Below are 19,223 nucleotides of genomic sequence, written 5' to 3'. Positions count from 1 at the left end.
TAAAAATAAATTAATCTGACAGAACCTGTTAGCCAGTGTTAGGCGACTTTAACAAAATGCATCGCATCATAAAACATTCAGTTAGCCGTTAGCGGAACGCTGACCGACCAACGCCCAGCGCCCGTGACATTGCAGAGGTCAGCTTTGAGTCAAGATGACAAACGACCCGGCATTTGTGTTACGTTTTTAGTGATCCCTGGTTTATCGGAGGGGTTTAATTGATGGTCAGAAGCCCTACTACAATCATGTCTGTAACTTCAATACGCCAAAGCGATAGAGATTCTAATCTCAATCTTCTATTCCGTTGAGGAATACATGACATCTTTTGAGTGAGGTAGGTGCATGATAATTATAATATAGAAGTTGACTATGATTGTTTAAACTTAGCTTTAGTTGTAAGTTTAGTTTTTTGCATGCCAGATGCTGGTGAAATATGTGATACTTATGTATAATATTGTCTGACCCACCTTTTGTACCATATTTCATGCAAAATAAAGTTATTTTCTTTCTTTCTTTCTTTCAAATGCGTTAGTCTAGCGTTAGCCACCCAGGTGGTAGGAGACGCTTATAGAGCTAAAAGAGTTATAAAGCTTTTTATAAACTCTTCTATTTCTCAAGATCTTTGGATTCTGTAGATTGTAGATTCTGTGGATTCTCGCGTAAATGAGAAAATTAAAAATAATGTTTTTAAAACTATATTGTATTACATATCAAATAGAGCTCATTGTGTGAATCTCAAATATATACATTTTATAATTTTAGGATAAACAGTAGAAGTTATTCAAGAAAATAGGCCAAAAATTATTATCCCCTCCCGAAACTACTTGGTCAAATTTTTTTTTAAATACACAAAATAGTTCTTTACCTGTACTAGATGACAGGAAAACCTATTAATAGAAATGTGCAGTCAAGCGTGAGTCGGACTTACTTACTTAGGTTTTGATCCTACCCCTACGGGTTTTTTAGACATTTCACTCACGTGTCACATAAAAAAATACATAGTTAAAAATTGTGTTATGTACGGAACCCTTGGAACGCGAGTCCGACTCGCACTTGGTTGGTTTTTGTAATGTAAGTCCTATGTAGGATCCGTCTAAGATAACTTTGGACCGACTTAGACAAAACAGTGTCAAGACCAGTGTCAGTGTGAGCGTCAAGGGTTCAAGTCCCACCCAAGACAGTGAATTTTTCCACTTCTAATTTATTTATAAGCTTAATAGCATCGTTCGCAGACGTTTCTGCTTGATACAAAATTAATTTAGTATGGGATAGCGCATCGTTACTGGTGAATTTCCAATATGACTTGGAACTCCGGTAGCCGTTTAAGAAGTGTAACACTCTTACAATAGATGTCGCTAGACTAGAGCCTCCTTAATGGCTAATATATGGTGGAATTATTCGCTGCATTGGGTGGTCTTGGTGGCTCAGATGGTAGAGCACTGTACTAGTGATCCAGTGGTCGTGGGTTCAAGTCCCACCCAAGACAGTGAATTTTTCCATTTTGAATTTATTTCTAAGCTTAAAACAGAGTCATTTTACTCTAGTTACTTCTTATCCATTTTACATATTAGTATACAGAGATTGCACAAATATATTTTTAAATACCTACCTACTGAACGTGACAGCTTGACATAAAAACTATTTGCTATAATTTCATGTTTATGTCTGTCATTGTTAGCGATACCTAGTGTAGGTACCTAACACCACTACGAGTAATGCCCAGCGTTAGTAGCAGGGTATGATGTATGTGTCTTTGTAATGAGACACCTGTCATTGATGACATGATGACCGACATGACATGTAGGTATGTAGCAACAGCGAGTGCCAATTAGATAAAGAATAGGTCATGCTGAATAATTAACACACAATTTTAAATACGTCATATATGTCAGACAGATAATCCATTCTGATAAAAAGATTTAACTTACAGCATTAATTTTTAAACAGTATTCTCTAGTTTAGGAACCTTAACACGTAAAAAGTAATAGCACAATACAAATGACAATACCATGAATTGAATAGTCCACACGTTTATCTTTTATCGCATTGGATAAGATATAATTACGTCACATTTGAGAAATACTAAACTGTTTAAAAGCCGCACGTCTTATTCAAACCGATAAAGCACGTTGTTACACCGTGACAATGTAAAGTAATCATTTTATATTCAATAATTATCCATCTGTCACTGACTATAGATATTTTTAGTATATGTCTGCCGTTTAACTGCGACGGTTGGGAAGAAATTATTATGGTCAGCTACGGACTGGTTGGCTTCGCAGCATGAAGCTGTATAAGTGATAGAGCTGTACTTGTCATTCGCCGCAGAATTTACAATAAACAATGTAAGCAATTGTGAGACGTTTCGACCACAATTGAATGATAAGACTCTTTGTGCGCGAGATATAAAGATTCCCTTCATTATATTTTTGGAGTTCAGTACTTAACAACAGTTTTATTTAAGCACCTAAGGAATATTAAATAGTCCAGTAAACTCAAAGAATAAATTAGTAGGTATGACTTCAAATTTTAGTTTGAAGATTATTCCGATTTTAGACAGAAGTAGCTACAAAAATTGCAAATGGCTGGCTGGATACTTATTTGCTTAAGAGTAGTGATCGGTAACAACGTTTTAATTTCATGGCAGCGTTGTTAAGGAAATCTTTAAAGTAAAATTCAGCTGAAATAATTAATTAAGGTTATTAACCTTTATATGAACCTTAATTGACGTCAAAATTGTTACTCGACCACGCTGCCATGAAATTAAAATGTTGTTACCGATCACTACTAATGAGTAAATAAATTATCATAAAACAAAGATTTCCATCACGCAGGCGATACTTCAAATAACTATAGGTACAGTACCAACTGTAATCTGTTTTTGAAAAACACCATTCACTACTACGAGTATAAGTAGACGTGACTAAAACTAAATCGGTAATTTACTGACTTCGTAAAATAGACGCCGAAACAGACATAATATCTGCCTACCTCTACCTACATACCAAGGATTGATTTTACAGCGTAATACATTTTCTATTTAAGGGTGAAACAGATTATATGGGTAACCTTACCACCCTCGTGCGAATAATAGCTCCATTACACATCGACCTCGCTTTTATTGTTCACTGTGTCAGTATAACGAAAATAAATATAACCGCTTCCGCTAAAAAGGGGTATGTTATGTAATGCTTTTAGGATATTAACTGTCGTGGATTGAGTGAAATTTGATTATTAGCACTTGCGCAATAGGGTGTTGCAAGTTTGATGACTTTGATGTTTAACTACATATTAAGTAATTCGCTACTATAGTATAGTATAGTGTAGTTATCTTTTAAAAATTATGAACTGATTTAGTTTTAGATCTTATTCTTATGTTACTATGAGATGACCTTGATTTCTTTGACAGGAACAGGTGGGAGACGGGTCAAGACCGGGATACGTGGAAAGGGGGGAGGGAGGCCTGCCCAGCAGTGGGACACTCTAGGCTCATAGAAAACAAAAGCTAGATTGAGAGGTCGTCCTATGCTATTATCTAATAAAAGAGTACAGTCTTTATTTAAAGGTTTTTCGTCACCTATTGAACATCTATTTAATGCATTAGGGTTTCTCACAGACAATACTAGACAAGTAGACAACATCTCGGTGTATGTCAGTCAACTGTCAAGTTAACGTACTTGATTATATTGGAAACATTTGAATATAAAATGATCTAAATTTCCCAATTTCGTTTGAAGACAAATATATTACTTTCCGATGTATCCTTAAACGTCATTGGAAACAGAGGGCAATATTAGGTACTCCCTATCCCACGAGCCTACATCAATCAAGTTTTTCCCGGGTCTCCGAGGAATTTCGTATAAATGGCAACATTAATCATTATGGACGAAAGGCCCAGTTTGCCGGTGTCACGTTTATCCGCGATATCTCCAATTTATCCCAGTGTTGCCAGACAAAGGATGCGAATATTTCTTTAATCAAAATATGTTATCTGAGAAATGACCCGGCCTATATGTTTCTGTTCCGTTGTTATTGAGGATTCCTTTATATAAAAGGAACTTGGAGTGATGAAAATATGTGATACTACTGGCATACTACAGGGTATGTAGGTAGTATATATCAATCATTATATAGTAAAGGCCTGCGATGGATACGTTTATCACACGATAAAGACAATGTTTCTGGTTAACATGTTTAACATGCAATTATTATACATGCTAAACATGTCCTGGGTTTGAAACCCGGTAAGGGCATTTATTTGTGTGATGAACGAATGAGTCATGGGTGCTTTCTATGTATACATATAAGCATGTAGTTATCTATCTATATAAATATGTATGTCGTCGCCTAGCAGCCTTAGCCCTGCTTAGTTTGGGCTAGGTTCATCTGTGTGTCCCCTGATATTTATTTATTGTTTTATTTTAATTTATTAATAAAGCCATTCCAGATAACTAATTAAGTAGGTAATCATTATTCTATTGGTTTCAACTTTCTAAAAGTAACAGCAAGATAATACCATTATCACTACAAAGGGCTATAAAATGAAATTCCTCGCCAAAGCAGTTTAAAGTTTCAGAAGCAATTTATTAAGGCTATTGTTACGAGATCATAAAGTTTCAGTGTTTCGGCTACCGATGACGTCGCCGGATCGATTGGGGTTATATATAACGCCTACATAGCACCCAGAAAACTGGCCGCGTATTCTATATGGTTTCGCGAGCTAACTTAGTTTACGGGCGAGTTTTTATACTTTGACTTAAACCTAGAAGACTCGAAAAAGAACTGAAGAGAAGAGAAGAAATCTAAATAATACTAAAGTGTTTTAAGCCGTGCGTGACCGTTCGAACGTACATTTTGATAGGTATGTAAATTATTTTGGGATTATTTATTTATCGTATGCCTTCGTTACATGTCACTGGATACAAAACTTTAGAGAATACCTATATTATATTAACAACATAAGATTAAAATTTCGCCCTACTCAGTTAAGCAGCCGCTTCTTCAGCGGGATTGCTTGTCTACAGAACATATGTAGCGAATTAGCGATATATGGAGATCCGGACAGTGGCCATCGGATTGGGCACATTCTGCTATTCTCCCCTTCCACTAAAAAAGGAACTGTTCGAAAACTGCAATAACTATAGAACAATAGCATTAATATCACATGCAAGCAAAATCCTTCTCTGTACGTCCTGAATGCACGTTCGCGGGCTTTTTTGGACTTGCCAGGGAGCAGATACTATACTTACGCGTTCTAATAGAAAAATACTACGAATTTAACACTCCGACTTTCATGTGTTTCGTTGACTACCAAAAGGCTTTCGACTGTGTGAAATGGGAAAAACTGTGATATGTGCTCTCTGAGACAGGAGTTCCTGCACACCTGATATTAATTGTTTCGCAATCTCTATGAGTCGGGAAACGGTACTGTCTCGATAGAAGACGTAACAGCGACCCGCTTTAAATTTCAAAAAGGCATTCGGCAGGGCTGTGTAATCTCTCCAATCTTATTAACATCTATGGCGAATACATCATGCGACGAGCGCTTGAGGATTGGAGAGGCGGAGTAAAAATCTCCCTCCGATACGCCGACGACACTACTTTGCTAGCATCAGCATGGCCAAATCAGCAATGACCCAGTTAAGCAAACTTTGGTAAAATAGAAACATCACAAACAAAACCAAAACACACCTGGTTCGCTCTCTGGTTTTCTCTATTGAGCTTTATGGGACAGAGACATGGACGCTCAAAGCTGCGGACAGGCAACGCATTGATGCATTTAAATTGTGGTGCTGGCGTCGCCTACTGAGGATACCGTGGACAGCCCATCGCACAAACAGCTCTGTTCTGAAAGAGCTCAAATTGGAAACCATGCAGCGTCTGGCTTCAAAGGGTAAAAACGGGACCCTATATTACTAAAACTCCGCTGTCCGTCTGTCACCAGGCTGTATCTCATGAACCGTGATAGCTAGATAGTTGAAATTTTCACAGATGATGTATTTCTGTTGCCGCTATAACAACAAATACTAAAAAGTACGGAACCCTCGGTGCGCGAGTCCCACTCGCACTTGGCCGGTTTTTTTGTCCGCTAACCCTACTGTAGCAGTGTTATAAATCTTTAGGTGATAAAAATGTGTGCCCAATCCGGGGTTAAAACGGGATTATAGCCGGCTATAACTCCTATTTTTAGAGCACTAAGAACACCGAAAGATTAAATGGGCGTTTATAAATCTCTTCCTTAAATTTAGCGCTTAATGTTACTTGGGTATGGAGTCAAAATGTTCATTTGGATTAGCCTTCTGTAAAACTGGGTTTAGTTCAGAATTAGTAGTTTAATAGATGAGAAAATGTAGACTCATGAAACTCGAGTACCTTACCCAAAATTGTCATACTATTTGACAAAATGTCAACGGTCAAATAAACAATAAGCTCTAGGTCCGCCAGGACGCTATAGGACCGCCAGCGCCACTATAGTGTACTCATCCAATACTAGCCCCGATTATTAGTTTAAATAAAATATCTATTTACATATAGCGCTTCAGTTACGGTTAAGCTTTTGACACCCTTGTGCTTGTCTAGTGAATATAATAACACCCCAATAAACTTATTTACGTTACAACCTAAAAGCGTCTCCAAGCGATAGTGTGTGGGAGTAAGTATGGAGAAGGGATAAAAATAGTTACCTAAAGTAAGAGTTGGCTTTGTTAGACTGTTGCTTGATAAAAAAGAAGAAAGATATTTTCATCAAATATATAAACCTTATTCAGTATAATGTAGCGTGTCAAATTTATAAAATTTTGCACTAACTGCTAAATAAGCGCACTAAACCTGTCTTACTCAAAATAATAAAATATTATTATAGGTACACAATATGATGATAACGGCATTATCAGTCTAATACCTACATATCATTCGGTTTTGTTGCTTGCTTACTAGATTAATCTAGTAATACATAATTCAAACACCGCTCTACATTTATTTTGTCAGTTAACATATTGATTTCACCGACATATAATATATGTTCACCGACAAACAGCGCCACATATGAAGCCATATTCAAACCCAAATCAAAATACGCTCCCTCGGGCAGAAAGTTACCCTAGCCAATTATTGTACTAACATGTACGAAACTTTACCCTAACAAATTATTGTTCTATGATACACAAACATACTTAAGACTAATACCCGTCACTGATACACGTACTTAGTAATTTTCGTAATTCATTAACCTCTTATTAGGATCATTTTAACGTAAAATCAACCTAAACTCTTACTGCACAAAGTTTAAATTTCAAAAGTGAAAGCAAACATCGAAATGCAAAGTACCTATAGACTGGGGGTGATTCGCAGTTGCGTCACCGTCTTTATGGGATTCTAGGCCTTGTGGGGTGGGGAGACAGTCTGGTTCCCCCTGGCGTCTGATGCAAGAGTTTGACGTCACATGACTCGGTCACGCGGTTAGATCGTTTACACATTGCTTTCGTGCTTTCTTTCTATTCGGATCAACGCAATCGGGTAGACGTTTAACGTTGATTTATTATTTCGCTTTGCAGAAACATCTGAAATTACATTTTTGATGTATTTGGTGAAGATGATTGGATTTTTGTATTCACGTTTTAGGCTATGTAACTTTATTGTTGTATTTAAATCTAATTATTTTATGACTACTCTGACTGAAGTAAAATGACGTGATTTAAATATGTACCTAAACCTAAAACTCTACTTGTATAAGTTATGATATTAGCATAATCCATTAAAATGTCTTCTCGCTTTAATATTTCTTGCCTGAAATTCGACGAATAATTATATGTGCATTAGGTGTTTTCTAAAATCATGCAAAGATAAACATTTATAGGTACTTATATTGAAAGCATAAATAATTATAGATACATACTATAAATCTTTCAAATCTAAAACGCATTAGCTTCAGTTATTTTAGGGGACTAAAATACTCCATTATATATAACAAACTGAATAACAAAATTAGTATGCACGACACGCAAACATATTTATGTAAAGTTATATTTATGAGTGGTAACATTAACATAGCGATAATTGGTTTAACAAGAGCGCCGTGAATGCATAGCGATAACCGACACAGTAGAATAACTTACAAACTGCGATTATCAGTAGTACTTATGTAAGTAACTATAGTTGGTATGTTGTGTTACTGTTTCGTTTGATGATGTTACTAAGTTGGATTACAGTCTGAAAATAATAGCTGACACGTAATATGGTGGATATTACTGTCTTCAAATGGTCAGCACATAAAACAAGGCCTAGTGATGTGTGTGCTACCTTGTAAAAATAGTTAAACATGTTACATGCTATGATAAATAATTTCAATATAATATTCCAACGACCATTACTACGATACACACTAACTTGTAAATATTACGAAACGCATAACACATTTCATGACATATTAATTTTATAAAGGTACAATTTCAGTATTGTGTACAGTTACAGTTTAATTAATATTTTTTCGTTCTTTTCATGTTCACGCACAAAAAAGACCTGATTTTGAATTAATCATCGCGCCCAAAATTACAAAAAATGAATTTTGGTGGAGCCAAAACAGAATCTCAATTTACATAATTTTGTTTAGCCACGTTTTACAATGACATCCAGGTCGTGTCTGTCAAAAAGGGGAAATGCCTTGACACCGAGTCCCGTCCCCGATATCATTGTCACCGCGCTGCATTGTGTCCGATATAATTTCCATCTTTTATGTCACCCTGGTATCACTGACAATGGCTCCTAGTTATATTGTTTGGATTATGTTTAAAGCCTTGGGTACTAATAAAGCGGTTATTATTATGGGTGTTATGTTAAGGTTAAGCTATTTTTTGACAAACAGGGCCGTTTTATTTAACAATACCTACACGAAAATAAGTTAACATCAAGATAAACCTAACTATATTTCATATGCTGCAGCTAACCAAAAACTAGACTCACAAACACACATTCATGCACTATAAAAACAGTATCCTGCCGTCCCTTTTTCATCAGTTAAGTAAATAAAAAATAAGGTCAAATTACACTTGAATAAATATTATAGAACTTACCTATATTATAGAACATTCTTACACAGATTAACTAAGTCCCACGGTAAGCCACACCGGTACGGCTTGTGTTATGGGAACTCAGACAACGATATATATAATATATAAATACTTAAATACATAGAAAACACCCATGACTCAGCAATATCTGTGCTCATCACACAAATAAATGCCCTTACCGGGATTCGAACCCAGAACCATCGGCTTCACAGGCAGGGTCACTACCCACTAGGCCAGACCGGTCGTCACTTGAAATAGTAAGCAATAATATCTAAAAAAAAATAACAAGCAGATACGTCTGCGAGCGATACTACAAATTTTTATATCAAAGGAAAAAGGAAAAGGGGTGGGAAGGGAAGGGAGGGATTTTTTTTATTAAGCGAAAAGGGTTAAGAGCAATGTTTCGGGTTCAAGTCTTGCTTACCAGCAACCGCGTAAATTATTCAATTTTTTCCATTAATATGAAAATAATAACGTTAACTCCACCTTATAGCAACCCAATTCAAACAAAAATGTTATGTTATCACACAACACAACTAAGTACCTAGTAGTTAGTAGTACAGCAATGCTCGGAAACTGAAATCCCCGAGGCGACCAAACTTCAAACAATGAGGATTTACTGCTCACTGCAGATTTCAATCCCAACTTTATTTTCACGCTTTCCGAACAACGGACTGATTCGCGCACATAGTTTATGAAAAAAAAAATCATGTAAAAATTAATTATTTTTTTGTTATAGGGTAACTTAAACACAAACTTATCACAATATTATCATTCATTACCATCACAAGAAAACCTTAGAAGTTAGCATTTATTACTTTTATTAGTATTAAAATACATAACTGCCATGCATTACGCAAACCTCCGGAATTACGGAGACAGCCACGAAACCACCGAAATTTGACTGACAGTGTGACACACGTCGGTAAAAACCTCTTCGTTGCTAAGGCTAATAGCTTAGGTTGCAAAATGATTAGTAATATATTATGTTGGAACTCTAACTACAAAATAATTCAAATGAAAAGTCTCTCTCTTCTTCGATTGTGTTCGTAAATATGCTATACATCCACCACCACATTTATAATCGATTTTTCATTGACACTCCATTGATGCCTTATAGGTCTCCAAAACCCTTAAGATATCTGGTACTTACGTCCTACACAGTCTCTCATTCGTACTGAAATCAAGTTAAAAATACCGTAAACGCCACTGTCTTTACAATCTCTATTGTCCTTGGTATCATTCCGATCGCTTTCCGAACGCAAGCGGTTATCGCTCGTACAAACGAGTATACAAGAACGCTGTCGATTTCGCTTAGTTTTTTTACGGATCATGAGATCACATTACTATGGTTTTCCTGAAGCTCTTGGTTCGCCCACGCTCGCGCATGACGCGCATCGCATCTAACGGGAACGACCTACTACTGATGTGCCGATGAGAACGTTCTCATTTCTGAGAATGCCTTTCCGAAGAAATTTCCGGAAAATTTGCATATTTCTCGAAAACGTTCTCTACCTACACCTTATAAAATAATGTCCCCGGCCGCATTTGTCTGTGTGTATGTTGGCAATAAACAAAAACTACTGAACGTATTTTCACGCGGTGTTTACCCATAAGTATAGTGATTCTTGAGGAAGGTTTAGGTGTATAATTTGTTGAGGTTTTGTGTAAATTGGTTGAAATATGACGATGTTTGTTAATTACGTCGGAAAAAATCACGCTGGCTAGGAGCTTTAATCGAAAACGCTGCCCAATCCGTTTGAGATATAACAACACAATGTATGATGGAATTGTCTCTCTTTTATTACTCTACAAAAAAGTCCGCGATAGTATATGTCTATCTCTTAATGATAACTTACTATACCCATTACTAACTTCTTATTAAAATCACATAATGTCGTATTTGCAAAGCTATTTACACGGATACAGTATTAATCATTATCAAACTAAAATAACTAAAATAACTAAATACGTTAGTTACATTAAGCATTTCATACAGATTATAATGGATCTTTACACCAAACAATTTAAATGAACATCATAGATGTTATCTTAAATTAAAAATTTCGCGCGAAAAATTCAAGCAAAACTATTTTGTTGACGTTGTTGTTTCGAGCGACGCCGAGGCGGGTCGCTAGTTTTAGCATAAATAAGTACATTCTTATATTTTTAAATGGAATGACATATTTACTTTTTTTTAAGTGTACACCTTTTGCCTCAAATAACTTGTTTGGGAAATTTCGGTAGTTTTACTCCTGGTATTTTATCAATTAGTATTACATATATATTTTTATATTGAATTGAATGGTGCCAAATATTTGTTTTTAATCTTCCATGGTATTTGCCTTATCTCCTACACTAAGCGATTAAACAAAAGAAAAGAATTGTGACGGTTTCAATCAAAAGGTCACATTGTCGGTTGTCGATAAGGTTGATTTCTAATTGAAGCTATATGGAAAATGCTATACCCTTTTGGTTGAAAATGGCACAATTCATCGCGTTTGCGACAAAAAGAGTGTAGCGGTACTTAATATCTACGATAAACATCCTATATAATACGTTTTTTTATTACTGAATGTTTGTATATGTTTTGTATTTACTTGTCTAAAACCCGATAATGATAATATTTTTTTTTTATAAACGAATGATGTCTGGAGAACGTTTCAGAAAACGTTTCTCTGGAAATTTCCAGGAAATAAGGAAATTTCATGTTTATACTATCCCAGTACATAAAATAACATAATCAGTGTATGGAGGCTTACCTCTGAGAACACAAAAATAACAAAAATAAAATATTTTTTGTTTAAAAAGTACTTTCTCCAGAATTTCCGTCTCAGAAAACGTTTCCGAGAAGGTTTTCGATAGATTCCTCTGTTTTCGGGAAAATTTTAAGAACGGCACATCGCTAGAACGACCTTTTATAGACAGAAGATCAATCATGATGCCAGTTTTAGAATACCTGTTTTGGTATCTTATCAAGAATTTCCGATATCATCCATCACGGGATGTCGTATTGACTGGTGTCACTTTGGGATTATCTGCATTAAAAGTAAATAATCAATGTTTGGCGTGTATACAGTGCATAAATACAATACAATAATTTAAAGTTACGTAGTTAACATGAAAGATATGATCAATTTGACAGTATCTACATAAAGACATTCTTTATGATTTCAATTCGTTTATGTTCTACTGTATTGCCTGCCCATTTTTTCATAAAAAAAAACCTAACGCTTAAAGGTTGGCAACCACTTTCTGTCTGGCCTTACTTTGTAACATCCACGTAATAACAGCAAAAACTACACCGTTTAGCGCTCTCGTGTCTATATTATCCATTGTAAGGATCAAACGTGTGTGTCTTGTTATCATCTTGTTACATTACATTATGTACACGAAATTGCCGACTGACGTCAAACTCCCACGCACTGACTTGCGTACGCACTAACTGTATTCATAACAAAACTTCGGCAAATCTGTAGTTTTAAAACTGTGCAGACTGAATAATTTTGTTATTGTACACTAGACTGGTTTGCTTGAATAGGGAATTCGGATAAGCTAATATAAATTTACATTTGGACGTATATTTTGTCCAGTTATTTTTATGGGTAGGCACGACTAGCACGAGAACCTAAACTATTGAAACGAAGTCCAGGTTCTGGTTAGGTAGGTATATTTTGTCAAAAAGTCAATATATTATTTTTTTTCATTACTCTTCAAGAGAAAAGGCTTTTTTTGGAAATATTAAAATAGTTATTTACGATACAAGTGCGGAAAGGAGGAAATTCGAAACGAGTGGCGATAAATTAAAACACGACCGCAGGGTGTTTTAAATCGACACGAGTTGCGAATTACCTATTCGCACGCGTATCGTACAACGTTTTACAGTACATATGGCCCTTTAAACTTTCGACATATGCACAAAATATGCTCCTTTACGCACTAGTGCGAGGAAGTAGCACCATATGTACTGGAATAGCTATTTATGCAACAAGTGAGGAAATCATCTTTACGCACGTGTATCATACAATGTTTTACTATGCATTGTGCGAGTAAATAAAAAAAAAACATATAATGGCAAATAAGTTTAATTATTAAAAAATTGAAAGTGCGAGAAAGTAGCACCATATGTACTGTAAAAATAAAAATTGAAAACAAAAAGCACTAGTGCGGAAAAGTAAAACTTTCCGCATGATATGGCTCCGTAGGAAACGCACTTTTCGAGCACATGCATTGTAAATGTAGTAACATGGCTGTTGGCTACAAAATGAATTGATTACTTACTTATTCATTAAAATCGGCCCAGCTACTTAAACATTATGATAGAACACACGACACAAACATCCCAATAATATCATCCATATATAGGTACATAGCCTACGGATGAAAAGAAACCTCAAAATTATTCGAAATATGTCATGCGTTATTTACTTTAGATTACATGAGGGACCGTTTTACAGTGTATTGAAATAGTTAGGTATATCTGATCATGAGAATTTTCTAGGTAATTCAAGCTAAAAAATATAATTTCAATAAATAAACTTTTGCCTAACATGATAACAGAAACACAGAGTAAACACAATTAGGCTTTGCTCCCAGACGGGACAATTTGTTCGACGTACGAGAAGGCCCGGGAGACCGGTGCAGTCCGCATGACGGGACAAACACCAATCAGAAAATTATTGAAATTGACATTGGGGCACATGGAAACAAAGTATTAGTAGTTAGAAGTTTATTTATCTAGTATTTTTTTTAAACGAGGTAGTTAGGTACCTATACCTAAGTGTTTTCGGGGATCTTAGTAGGTGTTTTAAATGTGGCATTATCGTTAAGATAGTAAAAATTCTATAACATATCGTTTTACAGAAGTAAATTCCCGACCTTTAATGTCACTTGCACATGTCAAAAGTGTATATACAGTGGTGATAAGTTTGTAATCAAGTTAAATTTAATATAAACCAATTAAGTACGTATATTTTGTACACTAAAAATGTAACCCTGAATTCTCCAGCTATTACTTGTCGCTTGTTGTTGTTGTTGTTGTGTGTTGTGTTGTTGTATTGTTGTGTTGTTGTTGTTGCTATTATTTGTTGAAGTGGGACTGTCATATACATGAAAACGATAAGGAGAGCAGAATGCAGACCCAGTATTCGACGCTGAAACGTAGCGTCTTCCGTAGCGAACAACTCACGCAGCGCAGCGGGCCCACGGCGTTCGCGTTCGCAACGAGATCGCTCACGTAGGACACTTCTATAGGTATCAAAGGATTGATTCGCTTCGCGTTCGCGTGTTGTTCGCCTACGTAGTACGCTGCGTAACCGCCAGCCGACGCAGGCGCATTACAAAACACGCTGACCCACATCGCTATCTCCCGCGTAAGTGTGGAACCGGGTGAAATTTACATAGCGATAACCGAACATGCTGGCGAGGTGAAACATCCTTTGCCCTAAAACGGAATCCTTTCGATTTCGAAATATTTTCGTATTAGCTAGTTGTTTACGTTAATTTAGAATTACAAGGTTATGATTATGTTACTTTCGTTAGTCACGACAATTGATATGATTTCTGTGACGTACTGACATGTTATATAAGTAGTAAACTATAAAACTGCAGGAACGGCAGGCAAACTGTATTATAAAAATATCGTGTATTCTATAGGGTGTATTTTCAACACATAATTTGTACCAGTTTAAAATATAGTAATATATTAAACTTGTATAAATTCACCAGTTTTGCAATAGCAATACTAACCTATGCCCTAAACATACCGAGACATCAATTTATAAGCGGTATTGTAGTGTATTATTATTGTTTCTATTAAAACTAAAACAACTCATTCATAAGTATTAATAAGTACGCAATAACTTAGTTTTTCATTATTCGTTATAGATTAATAATATTTAAGCACTTTAATATATAAAGAGAATAAGCAAGTTTGTAGCTCTCGCAGCAGTTTGTTTTTTCAGAGCCTTGAAAGCAATCACCGCTTTTATTATGTACAAAAGGTTCACTCTAGAGAATTCACAACTCGCTGCGTGCGTCTTTAAAAAAACAAATGTAACAAACGTAATGTGATGTTAGAATACAACTGCTTCTTGATAAACGTAGAAAGTTCCCAGGTTTTTATCATTAGTCTGGTTTAAGGTAGAAAGCTAGCATGACATTATTACCACAATAAGGCAAGGTCCTTTTATACAACACATAAAAGTAGATAATATGTTTCTATGAATAGAAGTAGGAATCTATTCAAGTCCTATGTAGACTTTAATTTCTTTAACTTCAGCGATCCCTATAAATTTTTCTTATGAAATATCTTACCCAAAAGGGTCAGTCTAGTCATAAAAATTAGATAAACGCACAGAACAAATCCTATCGTAAAATTCTGATTCGTACTTGTCCAATCGCACTTAAACTATCGTGAGACATATTTCAAAATATTTATTCACTTGACGACTCCATTTGCGGACTGCCCCGCGCCCCCCGCCCCCGCCCCATCAGCGCGTGCGCAACGAGCGACGAGGCGGGCGGCGCGGGCAGTGCACGACGAACAACCGCCGCGGACACTCGTGCCTGAGGATGGATTCCCAAAGAATCCGAAACATGTCGCCAAAAGCGACTAAAAATAATAGTGAGTAAAAACCGTACTGATAAATATTTCGTACTTGTCCACTTTTTATCCAATAATCAAAATAAATCTGAGTCAAGCAATAACGCACTCTCGCTCCACTTCTAAAAGGTTTTTTCTTAAGAAAAGTCAAATAATGTCAGTTTTAGGCCCAAAGCCAAGGGCCCAGACACATAGGCGCTGTTTCCACGTTTGAATAATTCCCAAGGCTGATATAAAACGTCTGTAAACATTAAATGGGGCAGTCGTTGACCCGAGTGTCTTATAAAGTGTATTTGTAAACCCACGCGAGTATTTGTGTGGCTTTAAATCATGGTCACATCCCTAGATTACGTGAGGATAACATAAGTGTGCTAGTTATACAGCAGCATGGAAGATTTAATTGCAATATACAATAACATTCCCTATGCTAAAGTGTTTTAACGGCCATTTCTTCAACGGTAGGTAAATAATATTGTCATGGAAACTTATGCGCTTGTCAGTTTGAGAATTATTAGACCCTCTTTGTTTGTTAAAAAACACTGATTTAAACTTTCACGATTTTTACTAATTATTATTTACAACGACGGGACTTAATCGCGTAAAATAAGTTTTAAATTTACCTCCGACGTTTCGAGGACGGCGTTGTCCCCGTGGTCTCGGAGAAGACTGGCTAAAGTTGACATCAACATCTTCTAGGCGCGCGAGTTTTTCGAACTACCCGCACTTGGTCTTGTTTATTAACTTGAACGTTTTGTGCTCTTTGTTTGTTGTTGATTGCTGTCCTGTGAGTTCTTTACTATGTAATAAAGTTAACTAATTAATTTTATTTCTTTTCAGGTAATTAAAACAAACTTATGCTTCAGAAGTAGAACTGACGATTCGAAGTTTTTGTAAGTAATATTACAATTTTAATGCGAAGTTTTGTTTTATTTATAAATTCACTTCTAATCAATAATGCTTTTAGTAAATATTGGTAACAAATTTGGTAAAGACTAAAGCGCGCGGTTGTTTTATGCGATAAACGCAGCGTTGAACGCAGGCGTTAACGGAATGTATGAAAAATGACAATGCGCTTACCTCGTAAAACAATATACTGTCATTAGATTATCTAATGTAAAATGTAATTTTACCTACATTCCGTTGATCGCCTGCGCTCAACGCTGCGTTTATTGCATAAAATAAATGCGCGCAGTGATTCTTTATTTTGTATCTGTTTATTTTTTTCCACGAATTAACTCTTTATGTATCGAGGAAGGATCGAGCACTGACTAACGTTATAAATTATTAATGCTGCAGTCACTGCACTCATATTAATCATTAATCAACTTGCTGGAGTACTTCAGACATGTTTAGATCACCAACCAGAGTACAGATATGATGGTTGCAGGTTGTCTACGCGATAGCGTGATAATGAAAGTCTATTTCGTTCATTTGCGCGGTTTTAAATGATTGTCATTTTATCGCGTGAAAACCGTCATCCATAAGCGCAGGCGAAATATGGATGCTTTAACCAAGTGATAAAATACGAGTACTTAAGTGTCACTTTTTAACGCCCCGCGATTAAAAGAGATGGAAACCCATTATCAGGCTGTCAAGTAGGTAAACACGACAAGCGTATCCTTACTACAGGCTCTCTAGTCTAGTATATATCTTGCGAGAAATATGTCACATGAAGGCATTTTTTGAGATCAAAGTAATGAATGATTAAATCAAATGCAAATATCTGTTCTATCGACACTAATGACTTGGAAATTTTGATTTACATTCAACACATAAAAGTCCTGTCAGGGAAGTGGTTCAAATTTTAGTAATAAGATTTGAGGCACTATATATATATATATATATATATATATATACATACAAAGGTATATGCGCAGTGAAGCTAAATAAAAGTGTGTAAAAATATGCTGGAGACGTATTATGGTTGTTCTTACCGCACACAACATGCCATGATATGGCGCTCGTCTTAATAGGCGTGCGATGGTAGAACGTGACGTATGCTGTATCACGCGGCACGCCATGTCATGCGCAATAATGTCGAACATAACACGCCTGCAGAAATATTACATGTATTTTGCCTTGCATTATAGGCATGGAGACTATATAAAGGAGCCAAATCTCTATGTATGAAAAGTGTCCATCAAAAAACAGTAATTAGGCGGCGCCACCATACACCGAAATACTACCAAAGACAACCTACGTAATTTGGTCGGGTTATTTGTTGCCTTATATGGTTCATGTTATACTCATGTCCCAGAGCCTAACTAGCGCCACCGGAGAGATTAGGAACTATTATTTAAAGCTGAAAGCGCCGAAAGCGGTCACTTTTGCAACAATTCTGCCATAAGAGATTGGCATCCTTTCTATACCATCCATACTTCATCGTCTCAAATGACTTTTTCGTCTAAGACGGTAATCTGTTACACAAAAGCAGATGCAGGCTATATCCCTTCTTCATAAATATACCCCGGATATAAATATAGATCGGAACTTTGAATATTATCCAATACACAATTTCCACCTCATATAATTTTATTTAAAAAATTAAAAATAAAATTATATATGTCAAACATATTGCTCAGCGTTATATTATCTGACGTTGTCAAGCTGCGCACAGTACACTCGAGTCGCACGCAGCCAAGGGCATGGAGACTGTATAAAGGAGCCAAATCTCTATGTATGAAAAGTGTCCATCAAAAAACAGTAATTAGGCGGCGCCACCATACACCGAAATACTACCAAAAACAACCTACGTAATTTGGTCGGGTTATTTGTTGCCTTATATGGTTCATGTTATACTCATGTCCCAGAGCCTAACTAGCGCCACCGGAGAGATTAGGAACTATTATTTAAAGCTTAACGCGGTCACTTTTACAACAATTCTGCCATAAGAGATTGCGATCCTTTCTATACCATCCATAGCCAAGGGCCTGACACTCTTTGATAGAGAAAGATAACCTATCTTTCTCTATTCGTCTTTTAAAGAGAAAATAGTGCCATGCTTTGTCTTTATCACCGACCGGGTGGCATCTTAGGTAGGAGGCGATGGCGAAATACCGAAATTTATAAGAGTGAAAGAGAAAAAGTCCTATGCTGCCCAAATTTTATATGAATATTCTTTCTCTCACCCCCGGTCGTTCGGTGGCGCGTCTATAACTACTTGTACATACTATACCTATGCTCGCAGCCGAATTATTCGTGGGGTCGTTTTTGAGCTCTAGGTTAGGCAGACTTCTATATTTGGTTATTCTTGTTTTTTTTTTCCTATTATTGTATTATCTTAATTTTGACTTTTTGACATTACCTAGTTTGTCCTAGTCGTATATTTTTACAATTATTTTGGACATTTTTATTTTTTATATTCTAAATTATTGTGACTGATTTCTACTGTTTACTCTTTCTATTCATAGAAAGTAATTCTTACACAATGACTTTTTACTGTTTTATTTTCTTTTGATTATTTATTAACGGACATTATTTTATTTTTTAATTTATTATTCTTTATTAAATTACAAATACTTTATTAGTTAGTAATTACAAGTTATAACACACAT

The 19,223-nt window shown here is 35.9% G+C and overlaps 1 protein-coding gene and 1 non-coding gene across 2 annotated transcripts in view; both read left to right on the top strand.

The window, feature by feature from the left end:
- The window catches only part of LOC134742498 (protein Tob1), a 74,781-nt gene that overhangs the window by 28,253 nt on the left and 27,305 nt on the right, over nt 1–19,223 (top strand). The window lies entirely within an intron of this gene.
- Nucleotides 1,414–1,486, top strand: Trnat-agu (transfer RNA threonine (anticodon AGU)). Its single transcript has one exon. It is a non-coding gene; the product is annotated as a tRNA-Thr (tRNA).

Source organism: Cydia strobilella, chromosome 6, assembly GCF_947568885.1.
Source record: "Cydia strobilella chromosome 6, ilCydStro3.1, whole genome shotgun sequence".
In the NCBI taxonomy this organism is placed as follows: Eukaryota; Metazoa; Arthropoda; class Insecta; order Lepidoptera; family Tortricidae; genus Cydia; species Cydia strobilella.
Note: the sequence above shows the minus strand (reverse complement) of the source record. Positions and strands in the feature narration are given on the sequence as shown.